This window comes from Trachurus trachurus (assembly GCF_905171665.1).
Source record: "Trachurus trachurus genome assembly, chromosome: 13".
In the NCBI taxonomy this organism is placed as follows: domain Eukaryota; kingdom Metazoa; phylum Chordata; class Actinopteri; order Carangiformes; family Carangidae; genus Trachurus; species Trachurus trachurus.
Genome location: NC_139892.1, coordinates 7856719 through 7875560, shown reverse-complemented (window position 1 = coordinate 7875560; position 18842 = coordinate 7856719). Strand labels below are relative to the sequence as shown.

General features: G+C 41.7%; 1 protein-coding gene across 1 annotated transcript in view; it reads right to left on the bottom strand.

The window, feature by feature from the left end:
* LOC310995829 (protein NLRC3-like) overlaps window positions 1-16701 on the bottom strand; it is a gene marked incomplete at its 3' end in the record, with an annotated part of 41538 nt that extends 24837 nt beyond the window's left edge. The window contains exon 1 of the mRNA XM_083984989.1: window positions 16675-16701. The remainder of the gene's footprint in view (window positions 1-16674) is intronic.
* Between the last annotated feature and the right edge of the window lie 2141 nt (window positions 16702-18842).

Genomic DNA, 18842 nt, shown 5'->3' with positions numbered 1-18842 from the left:
ACTCAACTTTGGTTTGACTGATTTCACCTTATGTAAATTAAAAATTAAAAATGAAGATTCTGGAATTTTTTAAAAACGGAGTTATCTGCTTTTGCAAATGAACTCTTCATGTGTTTTTCTCCTCAGTGACGCTGGCGGCTCAGAGACTTTTAGCTACGTGATATTAGGCCTCGTCCTTCATCAGCAGCTGAGTAAAAGTCACTGTGGTTTTTGTCCTGCAATAATCAACACTTCCATCTTTAAAGGAAGAGGAAGAAGTTTACAAGAATCATTGAGAAGACTTTTAGAAAAACAATTGATTCAATCCATGACTGTAAAAAATGTGAGTGAGAGACAGTGACAGACATGTAGAGACTGAACTTCAACAGTCAACAGTGAGAAGGTTTCTGTGACAGGAGGAGACTCTGATTCACTCAACACAGAGACACTGAGGAACCGAGACTTAAGAGTCTAAACCCGGGATACAGAGGTTGAGTGAAGGTGGTGTTGAAGGTGTAGATGTGGATCAGTGAGTCAGAGGAGACTCTGTAGAAGGACAGAGAGCCAGCAGGACAGTCCACATACACTGCTACTCTGTCAGAGACAGAGGAGGAGGAGGAGGAGGTGATACGTGTTTTGTTGTTATTGTGCCAGACTCTGTAACCACCATCAGAGCAGCTCAGACTCCAGGACTGATCGTTCCATCCAAACAAACAGTTTCCACCGTGTCCTTTCCTTCTGATTCCTCTGTAACTCACTGATATATAAACCTCTCCTCTCCACTCGACCTCCCAGTAACAGCGACCAGTCAGATGAGTTGAACACAGCAGCTGAAACCAGAAGTCAAATCTATCTGGATGATCAGGATATGACTGATACTCCTCTTCTAGTGTTGCCTTCCTGTTGTCATCAGACAGTTTGATCTTTGTGTGCACTGTGTTTGTGTCGATTGTGAGTTGACAGGAATCTGATGGAGAGAACAAGACACAGCTGCAGTTATTGATCATGTGATCAGTTATTGACAGTTTGATGAAGACTCATGAGGTCAGTGATGTGACAGTGTGAAGATGGTTGAATGTGCTGCTCAAAGTAAAAACACACTTACACCTCCATGGACCTGGTGTCAACCATCGGACTCCAGCAGGCTCCACCCTGAAAGGAGGAGGGGGGTCAGAGCAGCACGTTCTCTGTCAGCATGCACACATGGACATTACATGGCTCTCACACACACACTGTTTTATCACTGTGTTCACATGGAGGCTTGTATGTATGGATGAACACTGAGCACAGAGAAGAAGGAGCTGGAGTCTTTATCTAGTGATGATACAGAGCAGGAGGAGACGAGGAGGAAACACTTCGGCTATGTTTATATGGAAACGATCTGAACAGAAAAAACGCAAAGGTGCGTTGCGTCCTCACTTTTTATTTCGCGTTTAAACAAGCGTTTTGGGGGAGGAAATCTGTGTGCATACGGAAACGTAAAAGTCTGTGTAATTCAATGTTGTATGCACGCCAGGCACCTAGGTGGCAGTGTGCCACACAACACACAACACCACCAAGTCCGCACGCGTGTGATTCCTCTTCTTCCTCTTGATTTCCGGCAGGCTGTACGCCGGCCATCGTAATGCTGCCCTCCGTGCCCTCCACAGGTCATAGCAATCGGAGCAGACATTTTGCGTTTTCACCCTTTACATGGAGAGGCAACGGAGGAGCATTTTTAAGATTTCCACTCTGGAGGGTGGTTTAACTTTTTTGCGTTTTCAAGCTCCCAAAACACAGTCGCCGTCTAAACGAAAAGCACGTCTGTAGCAACCAAAAACGTAATAACAGCCAATAACGTAATAACAGCCAATAACGTAATAATTTTGGCCATTTTAAATGTAATAAAGCCAATAATGTAATAATGTGCCAATAATGTAATACAATTTTTGAGCCAATAACGTAATAACTTTTTTGCCAATAATGTAATAAGTTATTACATTATTGGCTGGTAATAACTGGTGCAGATAATGTAATAATACATAAATATGACTGCAGTTCTTGGAAATAAAAGGCTTTTTTACAGTTTTTGTGCAGTTTGCTAATTAAAAATAGGTGTGGATGACATAGTGGTCATATTTATTCATCCAAGATATGTACTATCTTTTCTCTCTCTCTCTCTCTCTCTCTCTCTCTCTCTCTCTCTCTCTCTCTCTCTCTCTCTCTCTCTCTCTCTCTCTCTCTCACACTCTCTCACACTCACTCACTCACTCACTCACTCACTCACTCACTCACTCACTCACTCACTCACCATGCTTAATGATATGTTTGCAAACGGAAGAAGTAAGCATTGTAGGCTATCAACAACCTCCAAAACATAACCAAACTTGTGTATTGAATGGTGTCTGGCAGCCAGTTTATGTCCCATGTTGGATAAAGTGACTTTTCAATGTTTTTTTGTTTTTTTTACAGTGATGATAAAGCAGCTTTAGGTTCTATATTAATACTGCGAAAGCGTAAAGGTAGATGTTTATATTGCTCCATACAGTATAAAGGTAGTTTTTTTGTTGTTGTTTTTTTTTACATTTGTGAATGAAAACACTACCGAACTTCAGTTGGGTGTTCTGGAGATAACGCTAACCATCAAGTTGGAAAATTTATGGCTAAATGTTAATTAAAAAAAAAAAATCAATGGTAAAACCAAATCAACGCCATTGCTCCTGTATTATTACATTATTGGCACCAATTATTGCATTTTCAAAAGTTTTTTTAATACTAGGCCAATAACGTAATAACCGGCCAATAATGTAATAACTTGTTACATTATTGGCAAAAAGTTATTACGTTATTGGCTCAAAAATGTTATTACATTATTGGCACGTTATTACCATAGACTGTAAAAAGAATGGACGTAGCGTCCGTGACGTCACCCATTGGTTTTGAGGAGTCGTTTTTGTGACTCAAATATGGCGGCCTGGACAGCGCCATGTTGGATTGGCCGGCCGAGAACCGCCGAGAACCCGCCCACTGGCCTCGAAGCAGCTGTCCACGGAGCTGCTCGGGCCTGTCACTCAACATTTCCGTGCCCTAATTGGCCAGAGTTTTAACCTAATAACAGTAAAACGGTAGAGTTTAAAAAAAATTCACCCCCCTCAGAGTGTGTGCGGGGGTAGAAACTATCGATTGAGAAAAAAAAACGTTCTGACACCAGGCTTTTAACATGTTTACTGAGGATGTAAAATCGGCGATTTTAACATGGGGGTCTATGGGGAATGCTCCCTTCTGACACCAGCCCCCAGAGGAAGCCGGGGGAATTGCAGTTTTTTGAACGCGGAAGTGAGCTTCACTTCTCAGATCCACAACTGCCCCCTTGGTTATTACATAATTAGTCTACTTGCCAACAATGAGTACCCGGAAATGTTGAGTACCCCAAAGTTTTATGTTAGAAATAGATAGTATGGGTCCCTAGTATTCAGAAACTGCCGGATGCTAACTTATATATATTGGGCAATTAGCATAACTGACATAATTAGCATAAATTAGCATAATTGCCTATATGGGCAATATTTCAACAAAATTGACTTGGCTGATCTGGGCAATATTGGAGTGGTTTTAGGGGTTATTGATGATGCTGAATCCATTTCTGACATTTTCAAAATTCAAAATGGCTGTCTAAACCGATGACCAGATTTTGAAATCCATCAAAATCGGCCCACTGGTGGTTAAAATCTGGTCACTTCCGGTTTAGACAGCCATTTTGAATTTTGAAAATGTCAGAAATGGATTCAGCATCATCAATAACCCCTGAAACCACTCCAATATTGCCCAGATCAGCCAAGTCAATTTTGTTGAAATATTGCCCATATAGGCAATTATGCTAATTTATGCTAATTATGTCAGTTATGCTAATTGCCCAATATATATAAGTTAGCATCCGGCAGTTTCTGAATACTGGGGACCCATACTATATATTTCTAACATAAAACTTTGGGGTACTCAACATTTCCGGGTTCACTATGGGCTGGCAAGTTGACTTGGCTTTTATTACATAAAAAAAAAATATATATATTACGTTATTGGCTGTTATTACGTTATTGGCTGTTATTACGTTTTTGGTTGCTACACACGTCCAATTAAATATTTGCCGTTTTCATCTGCGAGCGTTGTCGTGTAAACAGGGCCTTCATCATGTGTTTTCTCCATGTGATGTCACTTCAGTGTGAGACACACACTTTCACTCTCTGACTCTCAAGCTGCATAGTGATGAAGACACAACAGGTGGCGCTAATGAGCCCAGATATCTCACAATGCACCAAGAAAGGCAGAGAAGAAGGAGAGTGCAGCTGTGAACAGTGGATGGTTTCAGTGTTCGATGAGGAAGGAAACACACTCAACACGTTTGTTAGAGCTCAGTGAAACACACAGTGAGTTTAGTGAGAAACACGGAATGTGAACACAACTTTTGTTAGTTTGAAGAGAACTCCACAGGAAGCTGAAGAATGAGGCTGTGAGCAGGTTTCCACAGGTGGCAGTGAGTGGATGAAGGAGCTCTAATAGAAACCATCTGATCACAGTGACAGGACGGATCAGGATCTCATGATCAATGACTCTGTTCTTCTCTGCTCTTCACACAGATCAGCTGCAACACACTGACTCATTGTGATCATTGTCACGTCATGTGGAATAAAGCAGCCTGTCCTGAGCTCCATCAAACCTGTCCACACATTTTTACTGGACTTGAAGTCAGAGTCCAGAGGAAGCAGAGAAACTGTAGAGCAGAGAGAACCAGGCTCAGCTCAGAGCACATGGACTCAGACAGGAAGTGAAGCTCCAGCTGCTGGAGACTTTCATTAAGGAGCCACTTTGTGGCTTCATCTGATCTGGAGTCAGACGTGTTTGAGCAGCACACACACAGTCTGAAAACAGCTGTTTGATCACACACACATTCAGCCACAAACACTGATTATTACTGTTCACTACACTCACTTTCTTCTGATTGACAGCTCCAGGACTCCGGACAGTGATGACATCTGGATGTCACACTTGTGATTTACTGTCTCCTCAACACAACAACACATCTCATCAGGACAAGATCAGGATCTCAGAGAGTCTGAGCTGATTATTGATCATCAATATCTGACCAGACAGACACCTGATGGTGCAGCCTGATTTCTGTCTCTTATTTCCTCCTTGGTTGGAGACGCTGGGAGACGAATGTCTCTGAGCAGTGGACATTAGGGGTGTCACGATTTCGATTTTTTATTGAAATCGATCGAAATTACGTCACGATCTCGAGCATCGAAGTCAAAGAGAGGATCGACGACCCCCGCCCCCCCGCAAAGCTACAACTGCCCGTTGTCCCCATTGCGCACCAAGGGCCGGATTTACTAAGATCCCAGATAGCGGGCGCTATATTGTTTGCGCCCGCTATAATATTGCGAGTTTGGTTAGTGCACGCAAAACAGGTGATCTACTAAGAGTAACCCGCTAAATGAAAACACGTGCAAACCGCAATATGTAAATGAGGGTTTTGCGCGTGGTAATCGTTTCCGCCATGGAGAGAGTGGACAGAGAGCTGGACGGACGAAGGGACAGAATGACATTTGATCCGATGCATACAATGACAGCATGTGTGTTCATCTCTCTCGCACTCTGTTTAGATAAATAAACACAAATCGCTATAGGGCCCAACTCATCATATAGTGACGAACAGGCAGCAGCTGCAGCGACAATCACGCACCTATAATATGTGTGTGCCGCCCATGATCCAGTGGATTAATAGAGAGCTCAGGTGGGACACACGGATCTAAACGCTCTGACCACTGACCAGAGGGATCAAAGACGGGTGAAGGCAGCGGTGATGTGTCTCAGTCCGGGACCGGGACTGAGAGACGGAGCTGAGCAGCCAGGTGAGAGGAGAGGAAAGGAGAGGAGAGGAGAGGAGCGCACTGCAGGACAGACGTGCCCCGTGCGTAACGGCGGTTAAATGACTTTTAACACGGCTGAAAAACTGTTACAGAATTACCCAGACGTGAGGAAATGCAGAGATGTAAGATCACGGGGCTCTGACAGGTATCAAATCAATAAACGCATACGTTTTGGCAAAGTTGTATCAGTTAGTAGGCTACATGGTTTTCAGACGTGGTGAATAAAGACGCAAAAACAGCCACCGCAATCTCTTCCTGGTTTGGTAAATCACATTGCACACGCTAAATAAATCGATTTGCATCTACTCCTCCCAGTATTCTGCACGTTCTGGCTGAAACGCCCATATTTACATATTCATCAAGGCAAACATGCTAAATGGATCGCACGTGCTATTCTGCCCGTGTGAGGGACGCAATCCTCGGTGCGTCCGGTTAGTAGATCAGGTTCCACATGTGTTTGCGCGTGCAATCACGTTTGCACACGTTTTAATACACGCAAACCTTTAGTAAATCCGGCCCCAAGCGTCTTGTCAGTCACTGGTCCGAGTTTTCCTTTACTTTTTATTTCGAGACAACACTCACTCATTATCTCTCTCTCTCTCTCCCTCAGTCTCTCTTTTTTTTTTTTTTTACCGGCGGTGTCAGCTGATGTGCACGTCTGCAGCAACCCAAACAAATGCACATGTTGACTGGCTCTATTCCAGCCACATGATTGGTTCGGCGCAGCGTAACTCTCAATGTCATTGGCTATTTGCCAAAACATGGATGAATGAAAACTATCGACCACGTCTCATATTTCTATCGAAGAAAAGTTATTTCACAATTTATAGCGTTTTATTACCCAGCCCTGGGTGGGCTACTGTCCCCCTCCTACCTGGGAAACAGGAGGGAGACACAGCTCTAACTACACAACACCTACAAGCACTGAGAGCCGCATGTTGCAGAGACGTTATAAGATTAAAAAAAACAACAACCCGCAAATAATGAGCCGACGAAAAGGTGCAACTTGCCACTTTTTGTCGATGTATTATTTGCGGGGGCTTTCGGGGGATCTGGTGACGGTGGAGGATCCGGGACTGATTGACTGTGGGCCACCGCCTGTCTGATCAGGACCTGATCATCAGCTCTGCCCCGCTTTCGGTCACATGACTCTTATGTATCAGCGCAATCTCGTTTACATTACATTAAGCCGACATCAGGAGAATAATGAGACACAATGTTAAATTAATGAAAATAAAATTATGATAATGTACAGATATAAATATATTTGTTTCAAAACTTTGGGGGCAATTTTGGCCCCTGGATCATGATTTTTGGGGGCATGTTACCTTTATATTGTAAAGAAATGATTTAAATGTGACCATTAATGTGATACATTATGGAAATTGCATCACTTACATGTATCCCATCTTTTGAAATAAGATTTACTGTACAAAATTTGATGAATAAAACCAATGATCGTAGACTAGACTAGTCTGAAAATAGCATAGGCGTCTGTGCTGTAGGAAAAAGAAAAAAAATCGAGAATCGAATCGAATCGTGACCCTAAAATCGAAAATCAAATGAAATCGAGGATTTGGAGAATCGTGACACCCCTAGTGGACATGGTTTGATTTTTGTTGCTGTGTTGTTATTAGTGTGTCCACACTCAACAGGTGTCTACAGTCTCTGGGACTGGGACAAACACTCTGTTGGTTCAGGAGCAGTTCAACCAGCTGCAGCTGAAATGTTTCCTGATACACTCTGAAATAAAGTCTGATCAAAACATCTGGAGAGACTCAGAGCACAGCTGCCAACAGCTGGTTTCATCACTGAGATCTATTCTCTTGAATGTGGCACAGTGATGAGTCATGATGAGAAACTGAAGTTATCATGAGGAGAAACTCCTGATCCCAGTAGTTCATCACTGTGACTGATGAAAGCTGCACAGCTCATGTTTGAATTACTTAAATTAATTAAAAATTGGCTTCAGTATAAACTGTGTTGGGATGAGTCAGACTGTTACAGAGGACGTCAGTGGAGTGGGCGGAGCTTCACTGTGGCCTAGACCACCTCTGGATATGGTCTGAGTGATTGGATCTAATGTCATCAATGCATCAATCACCTGAGACTGATGTTATTACCAGGTGTGACCAGATGTGAACAGGGCCATAGAAAATGTTCCAGTTCCTCCTCCTCTATCAGACAGTGTGTGTGGCTGCAGCAGCCTCTCCATACCTGAGAGAGTCCAGTTTCCAGTCTGGATCCTCTAGTCCTGCAGACAGCAGCTTCACTCCTGAGGCTCCTGGATGGTTGTAGCTCAGGTCCAGCTCTCTCAGATGGGAGGGATTGGAGCTCAGAGCTGAGGCCAGAGAAGCACAGCCTTCCTCTGTGATCAGACATCCTGACAGACTGAACACACAGGAACCCTCTGTCAACACCTGCTGCTCTGTTCAAGTGTAATCAGATAAACAGCTGTATGGATCCTCACCTGAGAGTCTCCAGTCTACAGTGTGGACTCTCCAGTCCACCAGACAGCAGCTTCACTCCTGAGTCCTGCAGGTTGTTGTTACTCAGGTCCAGGTGTCTCAGACTAGATGACTGGGAGCTGAGGACTGAGGACAGAGCTTCACAGCTTCTCTCTGAGAGGTTACAGCTGCTCAGTCTGAAGAGATGTTCATGAGGAAAGACAGGAATTTAACATCTGACCTGTTGCAAAAACAAAAGTGTTTTTATATAATGATGAATAAATCCAACTATTTCCTCACTTACAGAGCTTTGTTGGAGGCTTCGACGGTAGCACTACATAATACGGCCCGCGACTTACAGCGTACCTACCGCTCTCTTGCCGTGTAGGTTGCCGCTTATTTCACACAAGTACTGAGTAACTGCAGCTCACTTTCCCCCCTGTTTCCCCCGTGCATTTACAGTGTAACTAGGCTGCGTCTTAGCGCGTAATTTACATCCTGCTTCACACCAACTTCCACAGAAGTACAGAGTAACTCTCGCTGTTTTACAGTATAACTAGGCTGCGTCTTGGCACGTAACTCCTGTCCTACTTTACACCAAATTACACAGTAACTCTCGCTCACTCCGCCACTAATTACCCCGCATTTTACAGTATAACTAGGCTGTGTCTTACTGTGCGTTCACACCAAAAGCTTCCAAAGCGTCAAAAACGCCGGAAGTCAATTCATTTTCAATGAGCGCCCGGCGACACCGAGCGTCCAAAGCGTCAACAGGCGTTGCCGCGCTTCCAGAGCGTCCAAAGCTTCCAAAGCGTCCAAAGCGTCACCAGATGAAAAGTTGAGCCAGGTTTAACTTTAGGGTAATTAGCTATGACGCGGTCAAGCGGCAACCGGCGGCAGCCTGTCAGAATAGAGATATCCGTCGGTTGCCTGTTTTTTTCTTTGTTTTGTATTTCTGCTCCCCAATGACCAGCGCGATCGAACTTTGACGTCAGTCACCAGACGAGCGGCCAAAGCGGCTGAAAATATTTGCCGTTTTGGGAGCTGTCTTGTCTGACGCCCACCCTCGAGCGTTTTTGACGCTTTGGAAGCTTTTGGTGTGAACGCACACTTAGAGCGTAACTCCCGTACAATTACGTCCTACTTTCCCCGGACTTACAGTGTAACTCCTGCCAGGTACATTAGAAATTAAATAGTCTACTGTACAATATGAGCACAGTTGCAATCCATGTTTTCCAAAAGTGTCAGCAGCGACATTTCACCTCTATTTCAGAGATTTATTATTCATTATTTAATTGTATGGTTTGGAATAGGTGAGAAATGGGTATAGAGTGTGGACATTTTCCAATACAGTAACAGGCTGGCTGGTAGTAAACTTACCTCTCTAAAATGCACATCTATGAAAGTCTAGTTCTGTCATCCAAGGGCAAAACACAAACTATACAGTAATACATCCACAATAATGAGTCATTCGGAGAAATGTTTTTATTATTTATTAACCAGAAAACACATGACACATCCACATCCATGATCATTCATAAACTTTAAGTACAGTAAGTAGCCTACTGTAAGTGAGCACTGTTACCCCTCCTTACGCTGCACCTATACAGTAGCTGTCATGCACCTATACACTACTTGTCTTAGAGTTACCCACTAAGTAGAGGGTAACGGGCTGTATTATAAAGTAATGGCTGTTACTCCCTCCTTACGCTGCACCTATACAGTAGCTGTCATGCACCTACACACTACTTGTCTTAGAGTTACCCACTAAGTAGAGGGTAACGGGCTGTATTATAAAGTAATGGCTGTTACCCCTCCTTACGCTGCACCTATACAGTAGCTGTCATGCACCTACACACTACTTGTCTTAGAGTTACCCACTAAGTAGAGGGTAACGGGCTGTATTATAAAGTAATGGCTGTTACCCCTCCTTACGCTGCACCTATACAGTAGCTGTCATGCACCTACACACTACTTGTCTTAGAGTTACCCAGTAAGTAGAGGGTAACGGGCTGTATTATAAAGTAATGGCTGTTACTCCCTCCTTACGCTGCACCTATACAGTAGCTGTCATGCACCTATACACTACTTGTCTTAGAGTTACCCAGTAAGTAGAGGGTAACGGGCTGTATTATAAAGTAATGGCTGTTACTCCCTCCTTACGCTCCACCTACAGTCTAATACCACTGTAATTACTGTCCAAGTAGAGCCAGTGAGTTAAAACACAGTCAGCCTACTTAAATGTGTCACGAGATAACATCATCTGAAAGTACAGTAATATAAAGACAAAACTAACTTCAGTGTCCCTGAAAACATTAAATAACAGATTTCTAATGGCTGTTGTTGTTAACATTTATGTTCAGTGTTGAACCTTTATTGAGATCCGTTTGGTCCTTCTAAGTCTAAAATAATCAGTGAATTCAGTTTCATTTGACGAATGTGCTTTCTAAGTTAGAAGTCAAGTGGAAAAGATCATTGTGATACTACTATCACACTAGATTGTGACACCCAGTGATGGAGATGGAAGAATGTATGGGCTCCTCCGGTTAAAAGGTTATCTTGATCCAAGTCCTTGGGTCAAGGCTGAGATGAGGGTCATGGGTGGCTCGCCATCTCCCTCGTCAGGTAGAAACTCAAGTCGTAATTTTCCACAGGATCTCCAAAAGAAAATCATCACCTGTGCAGAAAGAGAGGTATTATTATGTAGCATCATCAACTGCATTTTCTTTGTGTGGTCATTATCATTATCATTATCACGTGAATACATAGCAGTAACAAAAAGTGAGATTCAAGCCCTAACAAGTGAATTGTATTCATACTACCGGTAGGCTATTTAATTTTAAACTACAAAGTTATTGTTTTTAAACATTCTTAACTTTTTGACTATGGATAACAAAACATATTTCGAAAATGTAGGCTACACAGTGTTACACTTGGCTATTCATTGTCAAATAACAGTCATGACCCAACTATAATGATGCTATGTAATACAGTACACTCACACAAATACAAAATACAAGGGGCCTCGAGACGAAACAAATGCAGCACGTAGGTTACGGGTAGGTGGTGAACCGAACAGTAACCAATGCCAAGTGTAGCCTATGGGAAACACACACACACGACCGGCGTCTTCTGGAGCACAAGCTAACATCGCTAGCAGCGTTAGCATCAACTCACCACGACGTTGATAAACGAACTCAGGTCCTCGGTCCCTCCCTCGCGTCCCCTGCGAGTTTAAATGGGAGTGTTATCTTTGTGTTTACAGCTTTAGTCCTCAACGTAGACATTGTGTAACGTTAATTTCACTTGTTTCCCTCCGTAGTCTAAGCGGCGGCTGCGCCTCAGCTGCTCTATGATCCACGGGCCACGGCCTCGCCAAGGGGTGGTACTTCCTGGCTTAACCAATGTGAAATGTGCACCCACTGTTTGACCAATGACTGCTGGTCTAAGCAGAGCGGCAGTGACTGACACCTTGTTTGATCAATGACACTATCCCGAGCGATCTAGTGCTTGACAGTTAAAAACGTAAAGACAAACACTGCAGTGAAGTTAGTTTGAAGTTGGATATTTGACAGACATTCGCTCACTCACTCGCTTCTCAATACATTAAAAATCCATATAAAATATAAGATGTGTTCAAATGCAATAAAAACAGGTGTGTCTCATAGAGGAGGCTTAGCCCTACCATCCTGTGTTGATTTTGAGCCAACAGGTCACATGACCTAGGAGTTATTGAGCTATAATGCTCATATTTACTGTATAAAATATATTAAAAATTCATAAAAAATATTATTTGTGTTTAAATGCTATTAAAACAGGTGTGTGTCATAGAGGAGACTTAGATCTTCTGTCCTGTGTTGATTTTGAGCCAACAGGTCACATGACCTGGGAGTTATTGAGCTCTAACGCCCATATTTAGCCTACTGTATAAAATATATAAAAAATTCATGTGACCTGTTGGCTCAAAATCAACACAGGATGGTAGGGCTAAGCCTCCTCTATGAGACACACCTGTTTTTATTGCATTTGAACACATCTTATATTTTATATGGATTTTTAATGTATTGAGAAGCGAGTGAGTGAGCGAATGTCTGTCAAATATCCAACTTCAAACTAACTTCACTGCAGTGTTTGTCTTTACGTTTTTAACTGTCAAGCACTAGATCGCTCGGGATAGTGTCATTGATCAAACAAGGTGTCAGTCACTGCCGCTCTGCTTAGACCAGCAGTCATTGGTCAAACAGTGGGTGCACATTTCACATTGGTTAAGCCAGGAAGTACCACCCCTTGGCGAGGCCGTGGCCCGTGGATCATAGAGCAGCTGAGGCGCAGCCGCCGCTTAGACTACGGAGGGAAACAAGTGAAATTAACGTTACACAATGTCTACGTTGAGGACTAAAGCTGTAAACACAAAGATAACACTCCCATTTAAACTCGCAGGGGACGCGAGGGAGGGACCGAGGACCTGAGTTCGTTTATCAACGTCGTGGTGAGTTGATGCTAACGCTGCTAGCGATGTTAGCTTGTGCTCCAGAAGACGCCGGTCGTGTGTGTGTGTTTCCCATAGGCTACACTTGGCATTGGTTACTGTTCGGTTCACCACCTACCCGTAACCTACGTGCTGCATTTGTTTCGTCTCGAGGCCCCTTGTATTTTGTATTTGTGTGAGTGTACTGTATTACATAGCATCATTATAGTTGGGTCATGACTGTTATTTGACAATGAATAGCCAAGTGTAACACTGTGTAGCCTACATTTTCGAAATATGTTTTGTTATCCATAGTCAAAAAGTTAAGAATGTTTAAAAACAATAACTTTGTAGTTTAAAATTAAATAGCCTACCGGTAGTATGAATACAATTCACTTGTTAGGGCTTGAATCTCACTTTTTGTTACTGCTATGTATTCACGTGATAATGATAATGATAATGACCACACAAAGAAAATGCAGTTGATGATGCTACATAATAATACCTCTCTTTCTGCACAGGTGATGATTTTCTTTTGGAGATCCTGTGGAAAATTACGACTTGAGTTTCTACCTGACGAGGGAGATGGCGAGCCACCCATGACCCTCATCTCAGCCTTGACCCAAGGACTTGGATCAAGATAACCTTTTAACCGGAGGAGCCCATACATTCTTCCATCTCCATCACTGGGTGTCACAATCTAGTGTGATAGTAGTATCACAATGATCTTTTCCACTTGACTTCTAACTTAGAAAGCACATTCGTCAAATGAAACTGAATTCACTGATTATTTTAGACTTAGAAGGACCAAACGGATCTCAATAAAGGTTCAACACTGAACATAAATGTTAACAACAACAGCCATTAGAAATCTGTTATTTAATGTTTTCAGGGACACTGAAGTTAGTTTTGTCTTTATATTACTGTACTTTCAGATGATGTTATCTCGTGACACATTTAAGTAGGCTGACTGTGTTTTAACTCACTGGCTCTACTTGGACAGTAATTACAGTGGTATTAGACTGTAGGTGCAGCGTAAGGAGGGGTAACAGCCATTACTTTATAATACAGCCCGTTACCCTCTACTTAGTGGGTAACTCTAAGACAAGTAGTGTGTAGGTGCATGACAGCTACTGTATAGGTGCAGCGTAAGGAGGGAGTAACAGCCATTACTTTATAATACAGCCCGTTACCCTCTACTTACTGGGTAACTCTAAGACAAGTAGTGTGTAGGTGCATGACAGCTACTGTATAGGTGCAGCGTAAGGAGGGGTAACAGCCATTACTTTATAATACAGCCCGTTACCCTCTACTTAGTGGGTAACTCTAAGACAAGTAGTGTGTAGGTGCATGACAGCTACTGTATAGGTGCAGCGTAAGGAGGGAGTAACAGCCATTACTTTATAATACAGCCCGTTACCCTCTACTTAGTGGGTAACTCTAAGACAAGTAGTGTATAGGTGCATGACAGCTACTGTATAGGTGCAGCGTAAGGAGGGGTAACAGTGCTCACTTACAGTAGGCTACTTACTGTACTTAAAGTTTATGAATGATCATGGATGTGGATGTGTCATGTGTTTTCTGGTTAATAAATAATAAAAACATTTTCTAACTCTCCGAATGACTCATTATTGTGGATGTATTACTGTATAGTTTGTGTTTTGCCCTTGGATGACAGAACTAGACTTTCATAGATGTGCATTTTAGAGAGGTAAGTTTACTACCAGCCAGCCTGTTACTGTATTGGAAAATGTCCACACTCTATACCCATTTCTCACCTATTCCAAACCATACAATTAAATAATGAATAATAAATCTCTGAAATAGAGGTGAAATGTCGCTGCTGACACTTTTGGAAAACATGGATTGCAACTGTGCTCATATTGTACAGTAGACTATTTAATTTCTAATGTACCTGGCAGGAGTTACACTGTAAGTCCGGGGAAAGTAGGACGTAATTGTACGGGAGTTACGCTCTAAGACACAGCCTAGTTATACTGTAAAATGCGGGGTAATTAGTGGCGGAGTGAGCGAGAGTTACTGTGTAATTTGGTGTAAAGTAGGACAGGAGTTACGTGCCAAGACGCAGCCTAGTTATACTGTAAAACAGCGAGAGTTACTCTGTACTTCTGTGGAAGTTGGTGTGAAGCAGGATGTAAATTACGCGCTAAGACTCAGCCTAGTTACACTGTAAATGCACGGGGGAAACAGGGGGGAAAGTGAGCTGCAGTTACTCAGTACTTGTGTGAAATAAGCGGCAACCTACACGGCAAGAGAGCGGTAGGTACGCTGTAAGTCGCGGGCCGTATTATGTAGTGCTACCGAAATTTCTTAAGATTCATGAACGTGTTCTTAAATCAAGAATGTCAGAGAAGGTGAGTTGAGAAAGAAAGCTACAAAAATCGACAGGGAGGGTCGGACTCCAAACATAAAAAGAACTTTAGTGCTGAACCGGAGCGACTGCTGCAGGAAGTGAACAAAAAGCAGCTGTTATATTTAGTAGCGTCAGCAGTGGCTGCAATAACAGAAAAAAAAGATGCATGGGATGCTGTCAGTCATTCACTGAACGTGTGTCTGAGTTATAACTCAGATTTGAATGAGAATCATTGAAATGTCAAGAACGTTCAACAGAAACTCAAAAACGTTTTATGTAGTTTTGTCTTACATCTGATCAGCTGATCCATGTCCTCCTTTAAAGTTAATGAGCCAGTCCTTTGACTCATTGCTCTTTAAAGACAGACAGCTGGGTTCAGGAGAGTCTAGTCTCTGCTGCTGGAACCTGAAACAACAACAACACAACTGATAAATGTGAATGTTGGAGAAAAACTGATAAAAAAATATCTTAACAACTGACTTTTAGAGAGAAAAGTCTTTCTGACTGTTTTAAATTCTGAGCTTCCATCAACAGATCGACTGAAGTGAATAGGATGATCCATGGATGAGTCGCTCTTCATAGACACACTAGGTCCAGGTCCAGGTCCAGCAGACTGTGGCTCGTGCTGCTGCGTTGACCTTGAACACAACACACACAGAGCTTTTAGTGTGAATAATGATGGAGCAGTGGTCTGAGTCATGAACAGTTAGAGATCCTCATCTGACCTTTGACCTCTGGTCTGGCTCTGACGTCCCCCGCAGGGGGAAGCCTGTCTATTTCCTGCATTAGTCAACAGAGGCAGAGGTCTATCAACCATTAAAATCGGCATAACTCACCGAATATTCAACCGATTCTCAAGCCGTTTGGTTTATTATAAATGTCAGACACATATTTATGATACAACAACAAAAAAATTTAGAAACATTTTATAATTTTTTTTTCATGTATTAAACATACACTTAGATACTCAGACACCCCACATGCATAAATACACTGTTTTCTGATTTGCCGTTGTTTAGTAATTTGCCGTTGTGTTTTCTCTTTTTGTGTTGTGTTTTCTCTTTTGCCGTTGTGTTTTCTCTTTTGCCGTTGTGTTTTCTCTTTTTGTGTTGTGTTTTCTCTTTTGCCGTTGTTGTCTGATTTGCCGTTGTGTTTTGCACTTCAGGGCCACCGTAGTTTCCATCCACTGACACACACAAGGACTGAGATCCACTGAGTTGATGTGACACAGTCTCTGTGTGGACAGCGTCCCTGTAGAAAACCACTGGATCACACAAGCTACAGCTGATTATTACACACACTACAACTGGGCCTCAACTTATTTCACCTCACAGCTTTCAGCATTCACACTAATAATATGTGGAAAAAATCCACACAATAACAATAGTGCTCGTGGCTATTGCCTCGTGGCCCTAAGAACACAACAACAACAACGACAAGTTGAAGGGGAGAGAACTCGGCAGGTGTTAACGAGGAAAACATTCAGATTGTTCACCTTACCTTCACACGAGGAAATAAACTGCAACAACACAAGCGCTGGGTCAAAGAGAAAGTAAACTTTAAACAGGAAATGGAGGACGTGGGGGAGGGGTGATACATCTGTAATCTGAGTAGAGAGACCTGTGTTTTTACTGCTGTATATTGCTACTACTGAACCATAAAGGTTTTTTTTTTTTTTAAATACATTAATGAAAACACTTTGAACTGTGACTTACCTGTTACCTGTGACTCACCTGTTTTCTCTTGTGCAGTCACCTCATCTGATCTGTTCATGATTTACATTTGTAAATATATTAACATGACTATTAAAGTTTTTTTTATATGAAGCAAAGCATATTTAAGTTTGATTTAATTTTTTATGAAATTAATATATATATATATATATATATATATATATTATGTTTATTATTAGCTATTGTATATTTATCATTATTGTTATTATATTTTAACATTTCATTTAACATGTGCAGCTCAGTAGCACTTAAATCAACAACATCTTAAGTTAATTAACATTTACTCATGTTAATTTTATATTGTCAGTCATATATTGAATTCACATTCATGAAAACATATGAACAAAACATACATGATTAGAATCATTCTCTATATTGACATATGTCAATCATAAAAAAAAAGTTCACATACTTTAGGATTTGTAAATATTGATCAATTTACAGTTTATTCATAAGTTTAAAGTCTGAGACACTTTTCAAGAATGAGAAAATTACACTTTCAAAATTGATCAAAACACATCAGCATATTGCATTTCTGTGTTATTTTTCTACTACATGTAGAAAGTAAATAAATATATAACATTGTTTACAATTATGTGAATGATTCAATCATTTTTTATACATGGGATACAACTTCTGTGTATGTGATATAGACATACAAATATTGTTACCAATATTGTTCTTTTATATCATAGACGTGTCTTCACATTTATGCTTTCAAACGTTTGTAACCTCTAAATCTCTGATCTCTCTCTCATTTGCTGCCATATTAATTAATTTGCACCTATAATCACATAATTGTTCTGTTCACTCATGAAAGACAAACCAGGAAAAAGACGAGAAAATCACTTTCAATAACTTTTATTTTTTTTCCCTAATAGATCTGTACAATCAGCAAATCAAACTTAAAGATGAGCCTATAGCAAAAAAAAAGAGAACAAAAACAAACAAACAAAAAACAAAACTGATCTGTACATGTTAAATGCTTTTTGGGCACAACAGCTCAACACCCATTTAAATAATCAAATGATGACTTGTCTAGCTGTGCAAACACTTAAAAATCAGTCCCACGGCGTGAGAACATCGAGTGACTCGACTCAAGAGAGGAGGAGGGGGGGAGGAGGAGGGCGAAGCCGACCGAAGAAACCAAACAGAAACAAAAAAAAATAATGTTCCCTTTATATCTTATTTCTCTCCAGTGTTATAGAAAAGTACAGTCAAATATCTTATTTACAGAGAAATGAACAAAACTCTAGAGGGTCTCTGGGCAGCGAGGAGGAGGGTGGAGAGGGGGAATCGTCTTAGAGAGGGGGGGGGGGGGGGGGGGGGGGTTTAGTGGTATGGCATATTTATTCAACATATTGAACCTGGATTAGAAATTATTAAAAAAAAAAAAAAAAAAAACATAAACAAGAGAAAACGATGCACACAGGCCAAAAAAACCAGACAATATGGCTACTGCTCCGATTCCAGCACCAGCAGTGTGGTCACCGTCTTCACGCACATCTGTCTAATCCTACACATCTGGATTTCAGGTTTTCAAACACACACACAAACACACTTGCATACACACATGCAAACACACACACACACACCCTCCCCCCCTCCTCCTTCCTCAGGCATCTGCATGTATTTACTAAGCCATCAGCTCCTTGAACCGTTCCTGAGATACATTATTGATTATTATTGTTATTATCATCATGTGTTATTATTGAACAGTTTGTGTCAAAGTGTTTGTTTTTTTAACCTGTATTAACTTTGAAAACAATTACTTTCCTAGTTCCTTAGTTGTTGTGTCACATAAACACTTGCCACCCCCCCCCCCCCTCCCACTTCCTGTCCTTCAGATACCCCACATACAGTAAAGCTGCCTTATTGCTAGAGTAACATTGACTTCATTTCCACTGAAAACAACAAACGAGGATTTAATGTTTT